The 20,677-nt window shown below is 35.8% G+C and overlaps 1 long non-coding RNA gene across 2 annotated transcripts in view; it reads left to right on the top strand.

The window, feature by feature from the left end:
• The window catches only part of LOC123568417 (uncharacterized), a 518,489-nt gene extending 498,016 nt beyond the window's left edge, over positions 1-20,473 (top strand). The window contains exons 6-7 of one of the 2 annotated variants that reach the window (XR_010580550.2): positions 14,313-14,412; positions 18,981-20,473. This is a non-coding gene — a long non-coding RNA (uncharacterized lncRNA). Of the gene's footprint in view, positions 1-14,312; positions 16,581-18,980 lie in introns of those variants that run through there. The other variant, XR_012422638.1, reaches the window with a different exon arrangement.
• The last annotated feature ends 204 nt before the right edge of the window (positions 20,474-20,677 follow it).

Below are 20,677 nucleotides of genomic sequence, written 5' to 3'. Positions count from 1 at the left end.
CTAACATCTCAACAACTTGAGACTACTAAATAAAATAGGTATGTGAATTTCTTTGATATATTTATTTGTTAAGTGAAATATATCAATTTCATATAATGTAAGGGGAAGTATTTTGGTACAACTTTTCTGGAAATTAATTTGGCAATATATTGCAAGGGATATAATTTTAATACACTGTCCTTTGATCCTCTCTTAAAAGTATTCTAAATAATGATAATAAACACAGATTAAAAATTGTGTACAAAATGTCCTGTTTTTATAAACAAAATATAAAAAACTTACCAGTTGAATCTTAGATTGGCTAGAATATAGGGAATTTAGCCATCTCATATTTGATATCATATGTAAACTGATACAGTTTGAAGATAAATTAGGGCCAAAGTGTATGAAAGTCTTTAATGTTGCACAGACTCTGTAAGGTAGCAATTTTTCTAGAAATTTACCCTGAAAATATAATTGCAATTTTTTTTATGATTAATGTATGAGTCATGGTTCCAAATTTTACTTTATGTAGAGATCAGCATACTTTTGCTTTAAGGTGCCAGATAGAAAATAGTTTAGGCTACACAATCTCTGTGGCAAATGTGGTAGCACAAACACAGCTACAGATAATGAGAAACAAATGGGTATTGCTGTGTTCCAATACCAATAACATTTTATTTACAAAAACAGCCTGTGATGAATTGGTCTTTGCTCTGTTTAATTACAATGTAAACTACATAAAAATGAAATTTATTTTTCTGTAGAAAATAATAGTCTTACTATATTCATTGTTTTAATATTTAGCTTAGTATAATTTTTAAATTATTTCAGGTAATGATTAGTATTTAGGCAAAAAATGTTCAGTCTTTCTTAGGCCTATTTCCTACTCCTGCTCTACTCTAAGATGTATTAGGGAACGTGGTTTACATGACCTCTTGCCTATATGGTGAAAGTGTCCTCAGACCAAGATGCCCTCGGATCTTGAGCTAATCTCATCACTAATCACTTTGGGCTAATCTCATCTTTTGCTACATTAAAAGAGTTGAAACTTTCACAGTTCTCTGGGTGCATTGGGCTCAGCTGGGTGGTTCCAGCCTCATATCTTTCAGGATTGCAGCTGTAGTGCTAGAATCATTGACTTGACGAAGCTGAGTGTCCAAGATCTCTCAGTCACATGGCTGATAATGGATGCTGTCCATGCATAAAAACTTGCTTTAAGTTGTCAAAGGGAGTGCCCACTCATGGCCTCTCCATGTTTTGGGTTTCTCATAACATGGTGACTGGTGTTCTAAGACACCTACATAGAAGCTTGAAGACTTCTAATGATTTAACCTCAAGAAATCCCGGAACATTACTTTTACCAAATTCTACTGATAAAGTGAATTCCAAAGGGTAGCCCAGATTCAAGGAGAATAGAGGCACAGCCTCATGCCATGTGTTAAAGCAAAAAGAGATAAAGATGGTGGCCACTTTGGAAACAAGCTACCACATTATCAATTGTCTTTCTGCTGGCACTGATATATTTAGTTTTATAAAATATAAATAAATTCCTCTGATTTCTACTGAAGCTTAATCTCTCCCCCGCTTACTTAACTGGTGTTCAGTTCTAGTTCAGATTCTAGATCTTTCTGACTCTGTGTCATCTCCATCAGGCAACCTACCAAATCAGTCTTCCAGCGCTGTAGGATCACCTTGCCCCTGCCGTGCAGGATCCACGCCACAGAGGAATTCAGGAAAGCTAAGAAAAGCAAACTAGAATTCTCTCTAACTGCACAATGTCATCCATTAATTATGCAGGGTTCCTAAATGTTTGTAAAGAAACAGATGAAGAAGAGCTGACTCCTGAACTCAAAATGTTGGTTTGTTTGTTTTTTTTCAATCATGACACATTTTGACCTATTTGGGTTAAAGTCTAAAAAAATAACTATTGAGACACCCATCTGACTACTTCTCTTTCTGTTGCCTTCCTTTCTTCTTTCCACAGTTATCCAACACAAGTGTAAGTTTATCTTCTTTACTTCACATTCTTCTTCTTCCTGAATCCAGCTTTGTGGTTAAGCCTTTGTGAGGGTAAATATCATCTCTTAACTAAATGGAAAAAATATATTGCTGGCTAAGCTTCTTACATATTACACCAAAAGAATTTCAAGCAGTTTCTTTCTGTAGTAAACATTGTTTTCAAACCAATTTTCTTGCTAAAAACCTCTTTATTCTCTTATTCTGGGTCTATATACTGCTTGACTCAGTTTCTGAGGTGGAAGGCTGAGACTGGATTAAAGGAGATAAATTCTTAAAATAACTGGAAGAAAATATCTGAAAACCGAAGAAAGATTAAATAAATTGTGGTACAGCCACTTGGTGAAACATTTAAAGATTTTTAAGTGTTTGCTTATAAAGAAGAAAAAAGATGGAGATGTTAATTATTCAATGTTGAGTCTAATAGTCTACATTTGCAATGGAATGACATATCCCTTTTTTAATGATATCTACTCTGTTTCCATTTGTGCCTTCTTCATTTATTCATATTTCTAACTCTGTAGTCTTAATTAGGAATGATTCTTAATGCTCAGTTTTTGTTCTTTTCCAGTGTCTCTCTCAGTAATCTTACTTGCTTCCATGACACTGACATTGCTTCTTCTATGAAGAAGTTTTTAAGACTCAATCTGTACTCTGGCTGCTCTTGCATGTTTCAAACTTTGTAACTATGTGCCTGCAATTCCTTTTGAAAATCCCATCTCCCTGACCATCTTGTGCCAAAGCAAAGCTATCATCTTTCCATCATGACTGACACCTCTTTGTTCTTTTCCTATTTCTCTCTATAATAATCTATTTCCCCATTTCCCAGGATGCATGGTCTGTAATAGTTTTTGACTCATCTTCTCTTGCTCTTATCTTCAATCTCTATCTGTATCACAGACACTGTTTGCTGCCTGCCCAGAGCCACTTCTCTGCCTTATTCTTGACAATAGAAATTTGCTTGTTGACAATAAAAATTTGTGGTTTTATTTTTTTCAGTAACAGAGGCCAACATGTCATGTCTCGAGGTCTAAATCTTGATAATTATAACATAGTAACAGTAATTTTACTTTTCTTGCCCATGATTGATTAGGGTTGAGCATGCCATACAATGTACCCACTGAGTTCTGAAGGATATCTGCTGAGGAGTCTTCTAGAAAAATTTTCTTCATGCTTAAAAAGTGACATGAGGAAAAAAGTGACATAAGGAAGGGACTTTTTTTTTTTTTTTTTTTTTTTTTTGGTGAAGGGGATGTACTATATATGTGTGTGGATAAATGTGTGTGTGTCTGTGTATGTATTTTGGAAACGGGGTCTCTCTCTTTGTTGCCCCGGTTGGAGTGCAATGGCATGATCACAGTTCAATGCAGTCTCAAATTCCTGGAATCTAGTGGTCCTCTTGCCTCAGCCTACCAAGTATTTGGGATGATAGACACCACCACACCCCACATACTTTAGTGTAAGGATGTGATGCTTGTAGCTACCACAGCCATCTTGAGACCATAAAAGGATAAGCCTGAAGACAAGGGTCAACTTGCTGAGCATGATAAGGAGAAAAATAACCAGGGCTCTGGATCAGCTGCTGAATTAACCTATGGACTTCTATATCTTTTTGATTTGGGTTTTTTAATTCATTGAGTAGAAAGACCTTTAATTGCTATGCAGACAATTTCACTGCTGTGGGAAGATAATTAGTAGTCATAAAAATTTAGTTCAAGTCTTAGTTTGGCCACTTAAATGTTGTTTGATGTTAGGGAAACTACTTAATTTCTGTAAGTTCCTACATGGATGAATTAGGAACAGCAATACCCAAACATTTAGTTGTTTCAAATAAAGGAGAGAATGCATACAAAATAAGTATGAGAAGGTAAAGCACCATATCAATAGAAGATTCATGTTATATTTTTGAGTGTGATAATTGATTGAGGGACATTTCCATTGCCACTACTCTTGTAGAAATATATTCTACTGTATTTTGCAGCAGTGCTACCTTTACATGCATTATCAGTAGTCTCTAATTCACACAGTTTTAGAAATTTAGTTTTCTAAGAAGATAGGTCTTAACTGTTCACACTACATACACACAGAATTACAAAGTAACTACGCATTGACTTGATTGCGGTGAATATTTCACAAGGTATTCATATACAACTTGAATCAAGTTGTACAACTTAAACTATGCCTCAACAAAATTGGGGAAGAGAGTAAAGATATGGAAATTTTGAATCAAGTACTAGACTTGATTTAATTGGTAAATATTGAACTCTGTTCTATAAACAAAGCATCAACATGCTTTTTGAATGTTTTTGGAGTATTTAGGAATAATACTCAAAGAACTCTTAAACTATACACAGTAAATATTTTATACACAGTGAAATACTGTGAGCTAGTATGTACTTGTGGATATTCCAATACTAGGAATATGTCAGTAGGAAATGACAAAAAGTGTTTTGCTAAATAATAATTTCATTGAAAGTAATTAAAACAGTTATTGAAATACTATCAATAAGAACTATGAAAATTTTTATTTTAAAAAATGTTTTATAACTGGGGAAATTTTGTAGCTTTACATGCTTTTTTATTTTCCATTAAGATTCTTTTTCTCCTTTTTTATTTCAATAGTTTTTGGGGTATAGGTGATTTTGATTACACAGGTAAGTTCCTTAGTGTTGATTTCTGAGACTGCAGTGCCCCTATCACCTGAGCAGTGCACACTGTACCCAATATGTGGTCTTTTATCCATCACCCGCCCCTCACAACCTTTCCCCATGAATCCCCAAAGTTCACTATAAAAATACGGAAGCTTAAGTAAGATTATAAAAGAACAACATGGTGAATCTAAGAAAGGTAGAATTACAATTAATAAAATTAGCAGAAGTAAGTGTAAGTGGTTTACTCAATAAGCAAAATTTTTAAAAGATCCACACAGAGCATCATCAGTGAAAGAAGAGGGAAAATACACTGTTTCTAGATTATAAGTTGTTTCTAGAATTATAAGTAAGATAGAAGCTATATCATAGTTAAAGAGACAACTATCTATCTGTAGAGATACAAATAGATGGGGGGCACAAAATTAAAAACACTAGGAACCCTGCACTTGTTTCTGTTGTAGAAAGTTTCAATAGACTGTAACATGTACCGCAAACACCAAAAGGAAACGGAGAAACTATAATATAGTTTTTGAAAACCCATTACAGGATTGAGGACACAAAGAAATTGAAATCAACTACATGACAGAAACTGAGTAGCCTTTCATTAAAAGGAAGAGACCACTGCTCTCATCCTTGGCAATGCAGAAGAGGAAGAAATCTGCTAGGAAGCGGTAACCCAACGGAACAACCCTCAGGCTGTCAATTGACCATGTGTGAGCTGACAGGGAAGATTCTGGAAGCACCTTTCCAACTCATTCTCAGGTCCCTTCAAAGAGCATCTGGAGAGCAGGCCAAAGTTTGAAGGCATTAGAACAGCAGTGCTGAGAGGGATTCCCCTTCCCCAGCAATGGGGGTGAGGGAGAGATTAAGGAAGCTAAGAGGAACTCATGAGCCCTCTGGGCTTCCAGGCCAAAGATGGGGCAGAAAGACCTAGAAACATCCCCAGCCTGGCATTTCAGGCTTTTGGCTAAAAAACATTAGGACGGATCATGGAAGCTGAGGGACGAACCTGGTGGGTAGATAGGAAGATGCCTCCTTTGTGGTAGTTATGACGTGGGCTTATAGTTAAATAAAATCTTAAAAGCTGTACACTTAAGATTCACATACCTCATTGCACTCAAGTTATTCCTTAATGTAAAACAATGCTTTTAGGAACAGGACTTTGGTGTGGGTATTTTATGCAGAATGAAGGGGAAGAGCATGAACACTCCCCAGAAAACATACGCTTTAATATCTTACAATACAACGTCTTTCCCCAAAATTTGTATATAAGAATATATTATGTTAATAGACTCAATATTTGAAAAATGCCTTAAAAATGAAACAATATGTGATTAATTGAATAAATTGTGACACCTTTTTCTGGTGCCAAACTATATCGTTATTACACTTGATGCTATATATGTATATTTAGCTATAAAAATTCTACTATATTGTTGATTTTAAATATTACAAATATACTCTTACCATATGATCCAGCAACCATATTGCTTAGTATTTACCCAAAGCAGTTAGAAACATGCCCACACAAAATCCCACACATGGATGTTTATAGCAGCTGTATTTATAATTGCCAAAACTTGGAGGCAACCAAGATGTATGGCAGTAGGTGAATGGATAAACTGTGGTACAGCCAGGCAATGGAGTCTTAATCAGCACTAAAAAATTATCAAGCCATTAAAAGACACGCAGAAAAATTAAATGCTTATTGCTAAGTGGAAGAAGCCAATACTAAAAGGTGACATACTATATGATTCCAATCATATACTATATGATTCCAATCATATGAGGGTCTGGAAAAGGCAAAACTATGGAGATAGATAGTACAAAGATCAGTGGTGGCCAGGGGATCTGGAGTGTAATGTGAAGGAATGAACGGGCAGAGCACAGAGGATTTTTTAGCTGGGAAAATATCCTGTATGAGACTGTAACTGTTGATACATATCATTAAACATTTGTTGAAACTCATAGAATGTACAATACTAAAAATGAACCCTAATATAAATTGTGTGCATTGTGTTACGATGCATGCATCAATGTAGGTTCATCAGTTGTAACAAATGTTCCTTGTAATTTAAATTTGTCTTCCTTGTAATTTATATTTTGCTATAAACCTAAAGCAATTCTAAAGTATGTTAAATAACTAAATTATCAATTACAAAGAAATATGTACACTATCTTGAAAAATGCATGTTACAAGCAACAACCAACAGATATGGAAGGATATGACTCAAAAACCAAATACTGATTATTACCTTTCTTCTGTTTTTTCCTACTGTTTGATTTGTTTCTGCAATGAGTTTGTAGTATTTTTGTAATTAAGATCAAGTTATTTACCAATAAGAAAACAAAAAACGTTCTGATGATTAAGATAAAGGTCTCAGGGAAAAGAGCTCTAACATATTTAGAACATAAAGTAATTATATAATTCAACGTTACTCAATACCATGAATTAATGTTATGCTTTATGTTAATGGCTTAAAGAAAACAATTATGGTCATAGTGACACTAGTGACTGAAAAGTCACTTGATTAATTTGGGACAAGCAGCTAATTATTTGAGAAAAAACAAAAGCAATCCCTCTACTTTAGATAATTCATCCAAATAAATCAATTTTAAAAAATTAAAATCATAATACAAAATAAGAGCAAATAATTATATAATCTTGAGACTATGCAAAGTATTTCTGAGCATCAAACTGAATGTCAATGCGCTGGAGAAAAATATTGATATATTTGAGTATAAATTTAAAAGCTTGTTTACAACTAAAGCCCCTAAAATTAAATCTCTAAGGAAAATATTTGCTATAGCAATGGGAGTGATAATTGTACTCTACAAAACACTATTAAAAATATATTAACAATAAGATCACTTAATCACAAAAGAAGAGATATAAATTAAAATTAAACGTATGAAATTATTTAACTTTATTTATAATCAGAAATTCCAATTGAATCTATAATGATTAACATGGAAGTTGTTAAACTGTCAAAAATAAAAAAGATAATCATTTCTCATGAGCATTTAGTTACCATCTCAGTATCTGATGGGGTAATGCATATTGGGAAAAATTTCTCTGGAGAGTGATGTAGGACAGCCTATGTCAAAATCCTTAAAAATATGCATATCCTTTGATCCAGTCATTTCACTGCTAAGAACTGATTTTTTTTTCCTGGAGGTGTGTTTGCAAAGATAAAAATTCATGAAGGTTTGCTTATCATAGCATTAAAAAAAATGAAAACAAACTGTTTACCCAAAAGAGAACTGAGTACCTTCTCATATATCCCTACAAACCAATAATATAAAACTATTAAAAGTTATTTTACTGTAAAAACTTTATTATCTAAAAATATACAGCAAACAGATATTAAGCAAACAAAAAGCTTAGCATAGTTTTTAGCTTAGCATTTAGCAGGCTCTGGAGCCCAAATGCCTACGTATTTTTCCCAATCTTACCTTTTATTACTATGCATTCTTGGGCAAGTTACTTAGCTTTTCTGATTCTCAGTTTGGTTCTCTGAAACAGAAGTAATATTAGCAGTCTCACTGAATTGTTTTCAAGGATAAATTAGTTCACAGATACAGAGGACCAGTGTCCAATATGCACTAAGTCCTTGCAGTGTTTGATGTTATCAATATTAAAACATTATTTTATCAGAACCTTCTTCCATATAAAGGATATAGAGTGACTTCTAAATGTCTAGATGTTGAACCTAAACACTTCCACTAAGCAGAAAACCCACCCTATTGTAAACAGAAAATTCCTTGTATATGGACACATTCAGATGCTTCTGGCTCTCCTGTGGCACCTGTCCCAGGCCCTCCTACTAGACATGGATCCTCCACTCCCTTGCCTTTCCTGGATCTGTGCCCAAAGCTGTTCTTATCACTAGACTACCTATGCCCTTCCTCATCTGTTCTGCACCTGGCCTTTAACACTCATAAGTCATGCTTTTTGTGTAAATATTTCTCTCCCCTCTCCCGCTCATGGAATTTTTTTTTTTAAGTCTGACATTAAATTCTATGTCATATCCCCTGGTCTTTACCACATATTTTCCTTAGAGATATGACTATCTGATTCCCCCACTCCCCAAAAAATGTCCCCAAGAGTGGATTTAATGCTGCTTCTCTCAGGAATCCTCTTAGTACTCTATAAAGATATGATAGATACAAAATTAGCCATGCATTTAAATTTAAAGCACACCAATACTTGAATGTACATTCAGACTTATAGCATCTGTGGTCCAATCCGCAGGAGTATCGGCTTCTCTAGAGGCAATCTCAGAAGGCTTCCAGACTGACTTTGATAGAGATGAAGAGCCCAGCCTCACACAATAGCAGGAATCAAATGGGAAATTTGTGAAATAAGATGCCTTCCTGAGATTTATGTCACGCTGTTCCTGTCTCTACAGAATCCACAGATTTCTTCATATATTACAGAACTGTGCTTTCACTCTCTCATAAAAACTAAGGCGGAGAACATTTCAGAAGGAGACATGTGCAGTGTGTATTAGTTCCTAAGTTGTCTGAAAGCTTAGGAAGTCAGAGAATGGTCTCAGTTTAATCAGACCAAGTTTTTTCATCACCTTTCAAATAATTGGATATATCTGGTGGTTGCAGGGGCCCTAAGAATTTCAAAGTCTAGCAAAACCCGATCAGCTTTACAGAGTTCTTGAGTCCCTCTCGGACTAACTACAAATAATTTTCCATTTATCTGAACCTGGTGACAATATCAAATCACATTATGTTCATGTGGAAAGTAATTGAAAGGTAACTCTTTAGCTCTGAATTCAGAAGTTGGTAAAAAGTCTAATATTTTCAAAAGCTATATCATTTTGAGAAAGTGAAGAAAATTGCATTTTTCTATCTTTCAAAAGAATCTAACAGTATCATTTATTGTATTTGTAAGTTACCTGGGCTGTGCTACTATGATGTTAAAGGAACAAATTAAGAACACAAGGTTGAGAGATACAATGTGGCAGATTTCAAACAGGACAGCTGAGTACAGTATTACTTTTTGTTGTTGTTGTTCAGGGGTTGACATAGTAGGATAAATATATAGACTGATAAATGCAACTGGAAAAAGAAGGTCAAGTAAAACAGCATTTCATTTGAACAATGGTTAGGGGTAGATTCTCTTACTAATCCATCCCTCCCCATCCATTACTTCATTTTTTAAGTGTTTTATTAAGCAAGCTTTGTTTCAGATTCTGTTTTAGGAACTGAGCAGCAACAGGACAAAGGCAGATAAAGTCCCTGAGCTCACAGTGTCCAGTGAATAAAGAAAGAATGTGTCTAGTGGTCTCATTCACCAGGAATTAATGAGGAAGCATCAGATATCACTAGAATGGGAATGTCTTTGGGGAAAAGGCAAAATTGTTGGCTTCTCTGAGGGTACTTTAATTTTTCTACTTGTGTACTTGTTTTATCCTTCATAGAAAAAAATGGGGGCTCCTCAAGAATAGGTTCTATATTGCAGCGGTCCCCAACTTTTTGGCACCAGGGAACGGTCTCATGGAAGACAAGTTTTCCATAGACTGGCTGGGAGCATGGCAGGGAGGTGGGGTCAGATGGTTTCAGGATGAAACTGTTACACCTTAGATCCCCAGGCATTCGATTGTCGTAGGGAGCATGCAACCTAGATCCCTCACATGCGCAGTTCACAATAGGGTTCACGCTCCTATGATATTCTAATGCTGCAGCTGCTCTGACAGGAGGCAGAGCTCAGGCAGGCAGTAATGCTTGCTCACCTCCTGCAGTGAGGCCCGGTTCCTAACAGGCCACAAACTTGTACCAATCTGTGGCCCTGGGGTTGGGTACCCCTGCTATATTGGATCCATTTCATTATCTTAGCTCCTGGCCCAGTTCCCTGCCTTGCAAGCCGCAAACAACTACAGCCATTAAAGACATTTTGCTATTATACTTTTTGTGTTTCTTAGAGTATATATTTAATAAACATTAATGCAACATTATGTTATTTCATGTCTTTCTCAAATTCCTGTAATTAATTTTGGCTCTACTCTTTCACCACTCACAGATTTCAGAATTCCTCGACCTCTGGATCTCATACTGACCATTGTGTGACCATTTCCAGAAACTTCCTTTCAGACATTGCTCTGCCTTGTCCTATGTGAATACTTCTTGCTCCTCCTATATTTCTATAACACTACAACTTAACTGTCTTTGTGTTCTTCTAATTCTTTACTTTTCCTCTGTTGTATTTGATGCCCTGTTCAACTGCATTCAGTTCAATGCAATTCAGTCCAGTTTAATTAATATGAACAATTGCTATGTACTCGATACAGTCAGCACCTCTATTTGGAATGCTCTAAAAGTCAGTCCTCTGCTGTGTGATGGATCTAATCCAAAATTGTTTCTTGAACATCATCTGCTGGGTGACTTGTCATCTCCCCATTCTCAGCACTTCTACAATTAAATGTATCCTTTTACTTTAAAAATAAGAGCCTATCAACTTCTTACTTAGGTGAAGGTGATGAACATTATTTAAGCCAGCAGTGTACAAATCATCATATTGTATTTAAACGTTTCTTCAAAAATCCCCTTAAGTAAAACAATTTTATTTCACATGTGACTTACCACCAACCACAAAGTGCTCTTAACTTGCTTTATCATTTTTATAATCTCTTCCACTGCAAGATATATGGCTAGATTACAAAGATAAGTCAACTGTAATGACACTCCACTCCTACAGAAGCTCTTGTAGATCCCTCAGTGTGGGGTACAATAGCTTGGGGTGCAATGCCTTTACCATCTTTCTTTGCACTACTGCTATACGTATGTTCTACATTCCAGAGAAAGTAGAAGTCTTCCTGATTTCTATGTGAGTTCTTGCTTCTGATTTTATCTTTACCTAGTCTCCTCCTTCGGTGTGCTTACTACTATCATTCTGAGTAATTTTTAGGCCCTAGTTTAAATCGCATGTTATTAAAGATTACACACTATGGTGAAAAATACATTTTAAAAGGGAAATAAAGAGCATGGCTTTTAGAAACATTGAGACTTGAATTAAATTTTAGATCTACCACTTTTTGTGCTATGTGATTACTGAGAAATTGCTTAAAATTGTGACATTGCTCTGTGGGGAACAAATTCCTTATATTCAAAATGAGGATAATATCTACCTTGAACTTAAGAGTTAAGAAGGTGGTTATATAGCACTATTTGATTGAAATAAATGTGAAGATACACAAGGGATGCTGGGTTTCAACTATCTTGGAATTTAGGAAATTATTGTTAAAAATTTAAGATGAAATTTAAACATTTAGAGCATGATGGTGATCCTAAGAAGAATTCATCTAGACAGAAAAAAGTAGACATTTTCACTGTGACTTGATACATTTGTAAACAAGTTGGCAGGTACTAAACTCTGTATTTTTACCCCCAGAGATCCCTTACTACATGGGAGTAATTTTCGAAGTTTCCAGGCCATTTCATTCCTGAAAACCTCTTCCTCCTACCCTCTAACATGAACATCACCTTATACATTTATTCTGGAACCGAAATTCCAAGTTAAAATCATGGCAAATGGCTAAAATGGCTAGATGGTGGCCCTTAAATTATTTGTAAAATGTGATTAATTCTGTTGGTTTTAGATTTTGACATGTTACTTCTAGAAAAAGAACTACTAAATACATATTACTTAGGTTTAACTTACATACACTAATTTTTTTTAAGCATGAAAACCAAACCAGATAGTGAGAACAGTTTCCATCAAGATTACAAGACACTGGGAATTTGCCAAACTGTTATACCTATCCACTGACCCTCCAGACAATGATCTTAGAAGCTGGACAAGGTAAAAAGAGTGAGCCAAATCCATGCCCCTACTTAACCACGTACTGCCAAATATTAACCACAGATTGACCTCTTTCAATTAAATGACTAAATTTAAAAATAAGTACCTAAGAAAATATTTGACAACATAAAATTATACTCAGATTCTAAAGGATAATCTGGCCTTAAAAATTCTTTACTCAAGGAAGCAAAGGAAATCTTAGCAGCATGTTAGTTTCTCAATAAAACTAAAACATGTACCTGTGTAAACACACATGCATGCACACACGTACGCGCACACACACACGATAAACAAAATAATATAAGTAGGAGAGCTGAAGGCATCCATATTGTCTGGTTTATCCAAATTCAGTAATTTGATTACACTATAGGCCTCTAGTGGGTTTGAAGTTGTTATAAAGCTTGGATTTTTCTCAACTTTATATAAAAAGAGTGTTCTTATTTGTATTTGGCAATTTTCTATGTTTTGATCCCTTTGAAAATTTATCCCAACCACTCTCTCTCTTCCAAAATTTCCTAAAAGTTTCTGCTTTGTACGCTTTCTTACTTTCTGTTATTTATATAAAAGTATTATGTCTGCAATTTCAGTTAACTTGTAGTGCAAAGTAAAAACAAAAACAAAAAAATGGGCTCAGTTTACAGTCTTGATCCAACTCATCTGTTGTTAGTTTTATATATAAAACAATAAATGTTACTCTTAAAATATTGCAATAATTAAAAATAAATTAAGAAGGTAGTCTTATGTGAAAAAAAGAAAAACAGCTAAGTAGAACACCTCACTTCTCAGTGATAATCAATATAATGAGGCATTTCTGTGCCATGAAAAAACAACAACTTGCAGAAAATTCCTTTTGAGACTCACATTGTAAATTATTTAATTTTTTACAATTTGTTTTTCTCCTGCCCTATGCTACTCTTAAAAGGGAAGTGTGGGTTTAAAAAAAAAAACCACATATTTCTAATAACATAGTAACTGTGTGTGACTCTCTTCCCTGGGTATTAGGGTCAACTTTTAATTTAAATATCAAGCATTTATTGTGCCACAATTGAAGAGACAGTAACAAAATATCAGTTCTCATACAGCACTTTAAATCCATTCCAAAGTGAGAAGAACTATAGTGCTAATATTATTTGCAAAACCTTTGCCAAATAAAAGTGTAAACCATATTAAAGCATTTAATGTGCACTGTAGCTAAATATACCATATCTTTAGAAAATGTTGCATCCTCTGCATCCCAATAAAGGCACATAGCAGGTGTTATTGTTCAGTTCCAGATATATAAAGACAACTAGGAAAAAACACACACCTGACACCTAAGCCTAGCACATTATCACTGTGTATTGTAGTTACTTGTGTACATGTATATGCATGTATATGTATATATACATTATACACATAAAAATATATCCTTGCCTTGTTCACCTTTCATTAAAATAACTAAAGCATAATATGCCAAATACTGTCTGTCTGTATTAAACTCCATTTCTACCCCCTGTTCTCTGTTCCGTATTGAAGAGGTTGGAAAACTAAAAATGACATTCTTTAGACTCCTTTTCCAGTTTGATTCTGATTAGTTCCCATCAGCAGAAGCAGCAGAAAAAGGATGGAAAAATTGGGGCTCAAAAAGCATTTGCACATAGGGTTGATGCATTAACTCTATTTTCTCTCTTTTGCTTCTCTAGTCCTAGAAGAAGGGTTTCAGATACTTCCCCCACTTTCTGATCTCTGGATCGTACTACCATTTCCTAGTGTTTCCTGTAACCCTTTCTGACAATTTTTACATATATTTCTGTACCAAATTTTCTTCTGTTTGAAATTCTTACAGTGGTTTCTATATTTTTGACCAGATCCTGGCTGATGGATATACTGAAGGCATGAACGATATTAGTTGAACAAGGAAATACACTTGATCCAAATTGTGAAGTTCTCTGCAGTGAAATATTAAAGGTACAGATTGGAATGGACAGCAGTGTCGATTCCACTTGATCTTCTTGAGGCACAACTTAACTGCTTTGTTGTAGCTGTCAGTCCTAGAGACCAAGTGGTAGAGGGGATAGATAGCTTATCTTCACTCTCACCACCTAATTACACCTCCTTCAACTGATTTCTTGGGCACATCACCTCTCAAACTGACTTTTGTTACCGCCCTGATACTGCTTACTTCTATGCCCATAACAGATGTGGCCTTTACGTGGCCTTCTTATCACCAAAAAGCTTGAAGGATATGGACGAGAGTGATACGCCCTTTGAGTTAGTATCTGCTAAAAGCAGGACTGGTTTCAGATGAGATGTCATATTTGTCATGTGCAGCACTGCCTGCCTGATCCACTGTGTCACATTTCTTCTTCTAGTATGTGTCACATTATGCTAGGTCGTGCCATCAGAGATAACAATAAGACATGCTATTACTAGAACAACACATTGTTGCCATAGATTCAGAAAGCTCTGGTTCTTATATAGTCACCAGAGACACATGAGCTGGATCTTGTAGCACAAAGTCCTGCAGCCACCAAACAAAATATGCATCTTATTTTTTCCAAAACAAAAAAAAAGTCAATAGACTTGAAGAAATCATGAGGTAGTATCCTGGGGAAAACAACCCCATCGATGTTGAATTCTGATCTCCAGTGCCTCTTTACATTCAGCTCTTGTCTCACAGGAATGGCAGTCATTTGGGATAAATTGTGCCTTGACACGCTGGCACCAGACAGATTTGCAGGAGCATCTTTATACCTTTCAAAACGATCTTCCATTTAAATAGATAAGATGGTCTGGGTCTTGCCACTTTGATTCATATTTAGAACCAGAACAGATTTCTCTTTCAGAGAACACATTTCTCCAAATCGATGTCTGGAATTGCTAAATAAATTTCAAAGAATAGATTTTTTTTTCTGACCTTATTTGAATGTCTAGACATTTGTGGATTATTGAATCTAAACCATCTAAAACACCAGGCCCATGTTTTCCCCAACCAAATTTAACCTGTAGATTAAGAACACAATTATGTGTTGTAAAGTCAGAGCTTCGGGGCCAGGCTTGTTGGAGGAGAACAGAGAAGTAGAAACAAATGAAATGATCACTTAAAAAACCTGACTCGAAGGAGAAAAAAAATGTGGCATAGACAATCAGAGAACAATCACTGACCAATTTATTGATGCTGATATTAGGGCAGGAAGGGTACAAAGGAGGGAAGGGGAAAGTCTAAGAAAATTAATGTAATTGGAAAAGGGCTAGTTAAACCTGTTCACAAATAATGCATATTTACATTAAACATGTTTCATGTTTAGAGGCTACTCACCAGCCTTTTTTCATTTCAAATTCAAACTATTGTAAGCCTGTTATATTCTATTAGTAATTGCTATTAGATGGTAACTTAAAGAACAATTATATTATATGCTGGTCCACAGGAGGAGGCTGTATCAACACACCTGGAAATAGTAAAAGGGATTCCTTCCCCATTTGTTCCTTGCAAGGAGCAAAGTGCTGTAGGGACAGTCCAGTGGGAGGGGCCTCTTGAAGGGGTGAAAGTACCAGTCTGTCGAATACCTTCACAGATTATTTCCCATTTTTAACAAGTATCTCCCTTATCATGAGGAAAAAAATGTGATTTTCCTTCTAGCCCATATTTAACCATCATATTTGTGCATATGATTGCAGCTCTGGTGAAAGGACTTGGGAGTCAGCTGCCAGGCTGCAAGGGATTGAAGCGAAAGCCCCCTAACAGTTAAAGTGTCCATTAGCTTCTCTACACTTAGCATCCGTCAGAGAGAAGACGGGCTGGGAGCCCCGGGCGAATTTCTAACTAGCCTAATGAGGAGAGAGATTCTGGGAGCAAAAAAAGTTCATTTGCTGAATTTCCAGCAAGAAGTCACTTCAATATTGCTTCTAGGAAACACTGACAGGCTTTGTTGGTAAGAAATCATTATGCTGAGAGAGAAATGGGATATTGTTATATGAGGTTTTTAAAGAAAATTCATTTTGATAGATGTCTAACTGTGCATTCAATTAAATTTCCTTCTCTTTCTTAAAAATAGATGTCAGGTAATTGTACTCAAGTTCTGTAAGCTGAAAAGTGTTATCCTTTCCTTCCAGTTATTAAAATTTCTTTATCAATATGTGTCTTTCTTGTCTTAATCCTTTGACTATGGGCGGCCCTCAATGGAAATACATGGAGTTCTCCTCTCCTTGCCTGTGGATGTGTACATGCCTTCCTGAAGAATTAGTAAGGACTACTTTCTTTTTTGGTGAAAACTGACTTCTGTATTTAAATTATATAGGTGCCATGCTCCCAAAAATTGTTCTTAAAAATCTATATGCATGACCATTTGCTAGACACAAGTCCTTTTAGTTATACAATCACAAGTCAGCATTATTCACCATGATGCCTCACTATTTCCTAACTATGTATCCTGCCATTTGGGAATGAGGCTTTTGAAGCTGCTTTTTTTTTTTTTTTTTTTTTTTTTTGGAGATGGAGTCCCACTCTGTTATCTAGGCTGGAGTTCAATGGTATGATCTCGGCTCACTGCAACCCCTGCTTCCCAGATTCAAGTGGTTCTCCTGCCTCAGCCTCCCACATAGCTGGGATTACAGGCATGTGCCACCCCACCTGGCTAATTTTTGTATTTTTAGTAGAGACAGGATTTCACCATGTTGACCAGGCTGGTCTCGAACTCTTGACCTCAGGTCATTTGCCTGCCTCACCCTCCCAAAGTGCTGGGATTACAGGCACGAGCCACCATGTCCGGCCCTTGTGAAGCTTTTAACAATGACCAACCTGATGTTCAAAGGATTTGTCCCCTTCAACCCACCGTCTTACTCCCAGCAGTTTCATCATTCTAAAATATAGCTTTGCAAATGTATCCACACCTGCATCTGAAACATCTAAACCTCCAGTGGCTATGCATCCCTTATCTGGAACAATGAACTTTTCCTTCTGATTATCCAGTTGCCAGCAATGGTACCCTCATGTTCCTGATCAACCAGACACCTACTCTTGGAGTCATCTTCATTCACCTTCCCATTTCTCCTCACATTCATCAGAGCCAATCACTATATTCCAAGTCATATATGTGAAGTCAATCAGAATTCTCCCTTCACAATATTGGTCTTATGTGCTCATGCATCCCCACAGCAATTGCTATCTAATTAATCCAGACTCAAATATTTTGCCTTGACTATTTTCATAGCCCATTATTTGCTTGCCTTCTTCCAAATAATTTCACAGACGGACAGTCATATACATTTTGGTAAGATTAACTTCAACCACATCCAATCAAGCATTCCATGACTCTCTGTCTACTGGAAACATACATCTTAGCATTTAACACTTTCCAAAATGTCATTGACACCTACATTGCAGAATTTACCTAATACTTTTACATCAATGTATGTTTAGTCCTCACAAATTATAACTATGCACTGCCATTGTCATGTCCCACATTGTTTTATATTTGTACCTCCACTCATATTCTCCACTTCAAGTGGAATATCCTCTGTCTTCACTATCACCACCATCAAAATATTAATCTGCTTTGAGACTTCTTTTCAAATTCCAATCATTTCCTGAAGCCTTTGCTGATAGACCAACCAAGCAAGATTTCTTACTTCTCCAAGAAACAGCACTAATAGCACTTTGTGGGCATGTCAAGTGGAGGAAAATGAAGATTAACAGTAGGTCTTAGTTTCCACAATGGCGAGATTTCTAAACTCTTTCTTTCCAATTCTCACTCTTTGTGAACAAACGGTCTGTTGCATAATAGAGGACAGAAAAAGCATCACTTCAGAATGTCTAGCAATGGGAATGAGATCTCAAAAACGGCTTTAGCGCCTTGGAGAGAAAACCAAGTGAGTTATCAGATCAAGCTAACTCCGCCTAGCTATTTCTCAACTTTCAATATGAAATTATATAGAAATGATGGGCAATTTGGGGCTTTCATTTAGGAAAGCAATGACGCTGGGGTTAAAATATAGCAGGCAGGCAATTTCCAGAACTGAGTTAGCTTTAACTCATTTCCAACCTTCCCATATAAAAATAACAGACTGACTACTAACCTATACTTTTGTGTTCATTGTCCTATTTGGCAATACCTCCATAAAGATTTTTAAGAAACCAGAGAACAAAGACTGTGACTGACTTATCTCTATGTTCTAAAGTCATCAAGAAGAGATAAGTAAAGATATGTGATAAATATTTTACTGAGTTAAAGTCTCCCCTGTAAGGCTACCCTTTAAATATCTCACACTAAGTATTGCTAACAATTTACAGTGCACATCTATAGTAAATAATGTGGCATTCCCTTTTATTTATATAATACATGCAAACATCTTAACATTAATTCCTCAAGTTCAAGGTGTGAAGTTCATTCTTCCATTATTGTAGTATATGTCTCCACATATAGTGCCACAATGCCTAGCACAGAACAGAGATGGATAGGCTCAAGAAAGCTTATTTGATGTTTCAATCAAATTACTGTTTTTAAAAACAAATTACTGTTTTTTAAATCTATCTTCAGATTAACAAGCTAAACAGAGAAGGATAACACTCAAGAAGCTGCCTATATGTAAGAGATTCCTTTGAGAACTTTCAAATGGCTCCTTCCTACAAAAGACCTGGGAATACTTAACCTCCCACCACCAGCACACTCAAAGCTCAAGGCAAATGCATTTTCAAGATTGACAGGGTCTTGGACTCTGAAAGTCTTTGGTGAGTACTGCACTGCAAGTCTTCATATTCTACCGAATGAGTAATTACCCTATTTTCTGAAAAATATTTCAAAAGACGACCTTTTTCTCATGATTCCACTATAACCACCTACCCTCCTTCTTTATTGGCTCTCCTAATAATTCTTCCAACCCAGCAGTAATGCACCGTGGAGTCAGGTGAATGGTATCAGTAACTTCCTTCCTTCTATATCTTTGGCACTATCTAATGTGCCGTTTCTTTCCTGAACCCATCCACCAATAAGCCCAAATAAGTCTCAACTTTCATCTCTCTCGAAACCACAGGCTGATTTAACTGCTATTCTAGATTTTATTTTTAACAAAAGGAATTAAAGTGCAGAGATAATTGCTTCCAGAAATACTAGCCACTAGTTATACTGTCTCTGGTTTACCAGAAGGAGACACTTACATATGCAAATACACACCCCAAACTGAGTTCTGAAAAGCTGGGGTGCAGCTTTTCTCATTTCACTCATTTCGCTGGGGGTGCAATGAGTTCCCTCATGTGTTTTTAGTAAGATTGACTGGTCTACTCAAAGTTCTTTCAATACTTACTCTATAAAGCAATTTGTTTAAAACCCAGGGAGATTCAGGGAGTTGGTTGAGGACCACAAGACTTACAGGTCAAATATTATTCAGTATTTTAAATTACACAAATGACTGCTGCTTTTAATCTCTGGGTCAGCTGTGACTGAGTTGAAGAGAATCCATTTTTGGATTCATTTCCAGGATGTTGGTAATCTCTGTCTTGTTGAATATTTGTTTCTCCATTTTTTCTGTTTAATATATTTCTTGGTTTCTAGAGTGTTCTCTGATGTCAGGTGTTCATAGCAGAGAGATCCCAATTATTTGGCTTCAATGTACCATCAAGAGAGTCCTGTCAACTCTCATTAAATCCTTCAGTCTTATATTTTAGTCAATATATTGAGCCTCCCCTGGATGGTATCCTTGTTATAGATTTTAATCATCTTGATTAGATGATTCTTCTGTTACAAAGTTCTATATGGGTTAGTACAATCACACAGTAATAATAAGTCTTACAAATTTGCATGACATTTCCTAGGTTTTTAAGTTCTTTAACATACATCAGGCATTTGTTCCATCAACACAACCATTTGAGGTAGAGCAGTTGATACTTTTCTTCAAGTAAGTAGCCAAAAGATCAGAAAAATAAAGGAACTTGCTCTAGAACCCATGGATAATAAGTGACATTTAAAATGTAACCTCCAGAGCTTACATATGAGACTTGAGCATAGTAAATGAAAATGATATATCGTATGTAAAAATAAACAAAGTTGGTTTAAGAATATATTCACCAATACCTCATGAGTGAAGCTGGTATGACTAGCAGTACTTAAACTAGTACTGCTAGAAGGAGAGACGAAGAAATATCACATGAAAAAAGCCGACCTTGGGGATTTAAAAAATTCCAAAAAAAAAAAAAAAAACCACTAAGATATAAGAGATGTTTTGTTTTCAGTTATTGCCA

Source organism: Macaca fascicularis, chromosome 13 (assembly GCF_037993035.2).
Source record: "Macaca fascicularis isolate 582-1 chromosome 13, T2T-MFA8v1.1".
Classification (NCBI taxonomy): Eukaryota; Metazoa; Chordata; class Mammalia; order Primates; family Cercopithecidae; genus Macaca; species Macaca fascicularis.
This window is presented reverse-complemented; position numbering and strand designations above follow the sequence as displayed.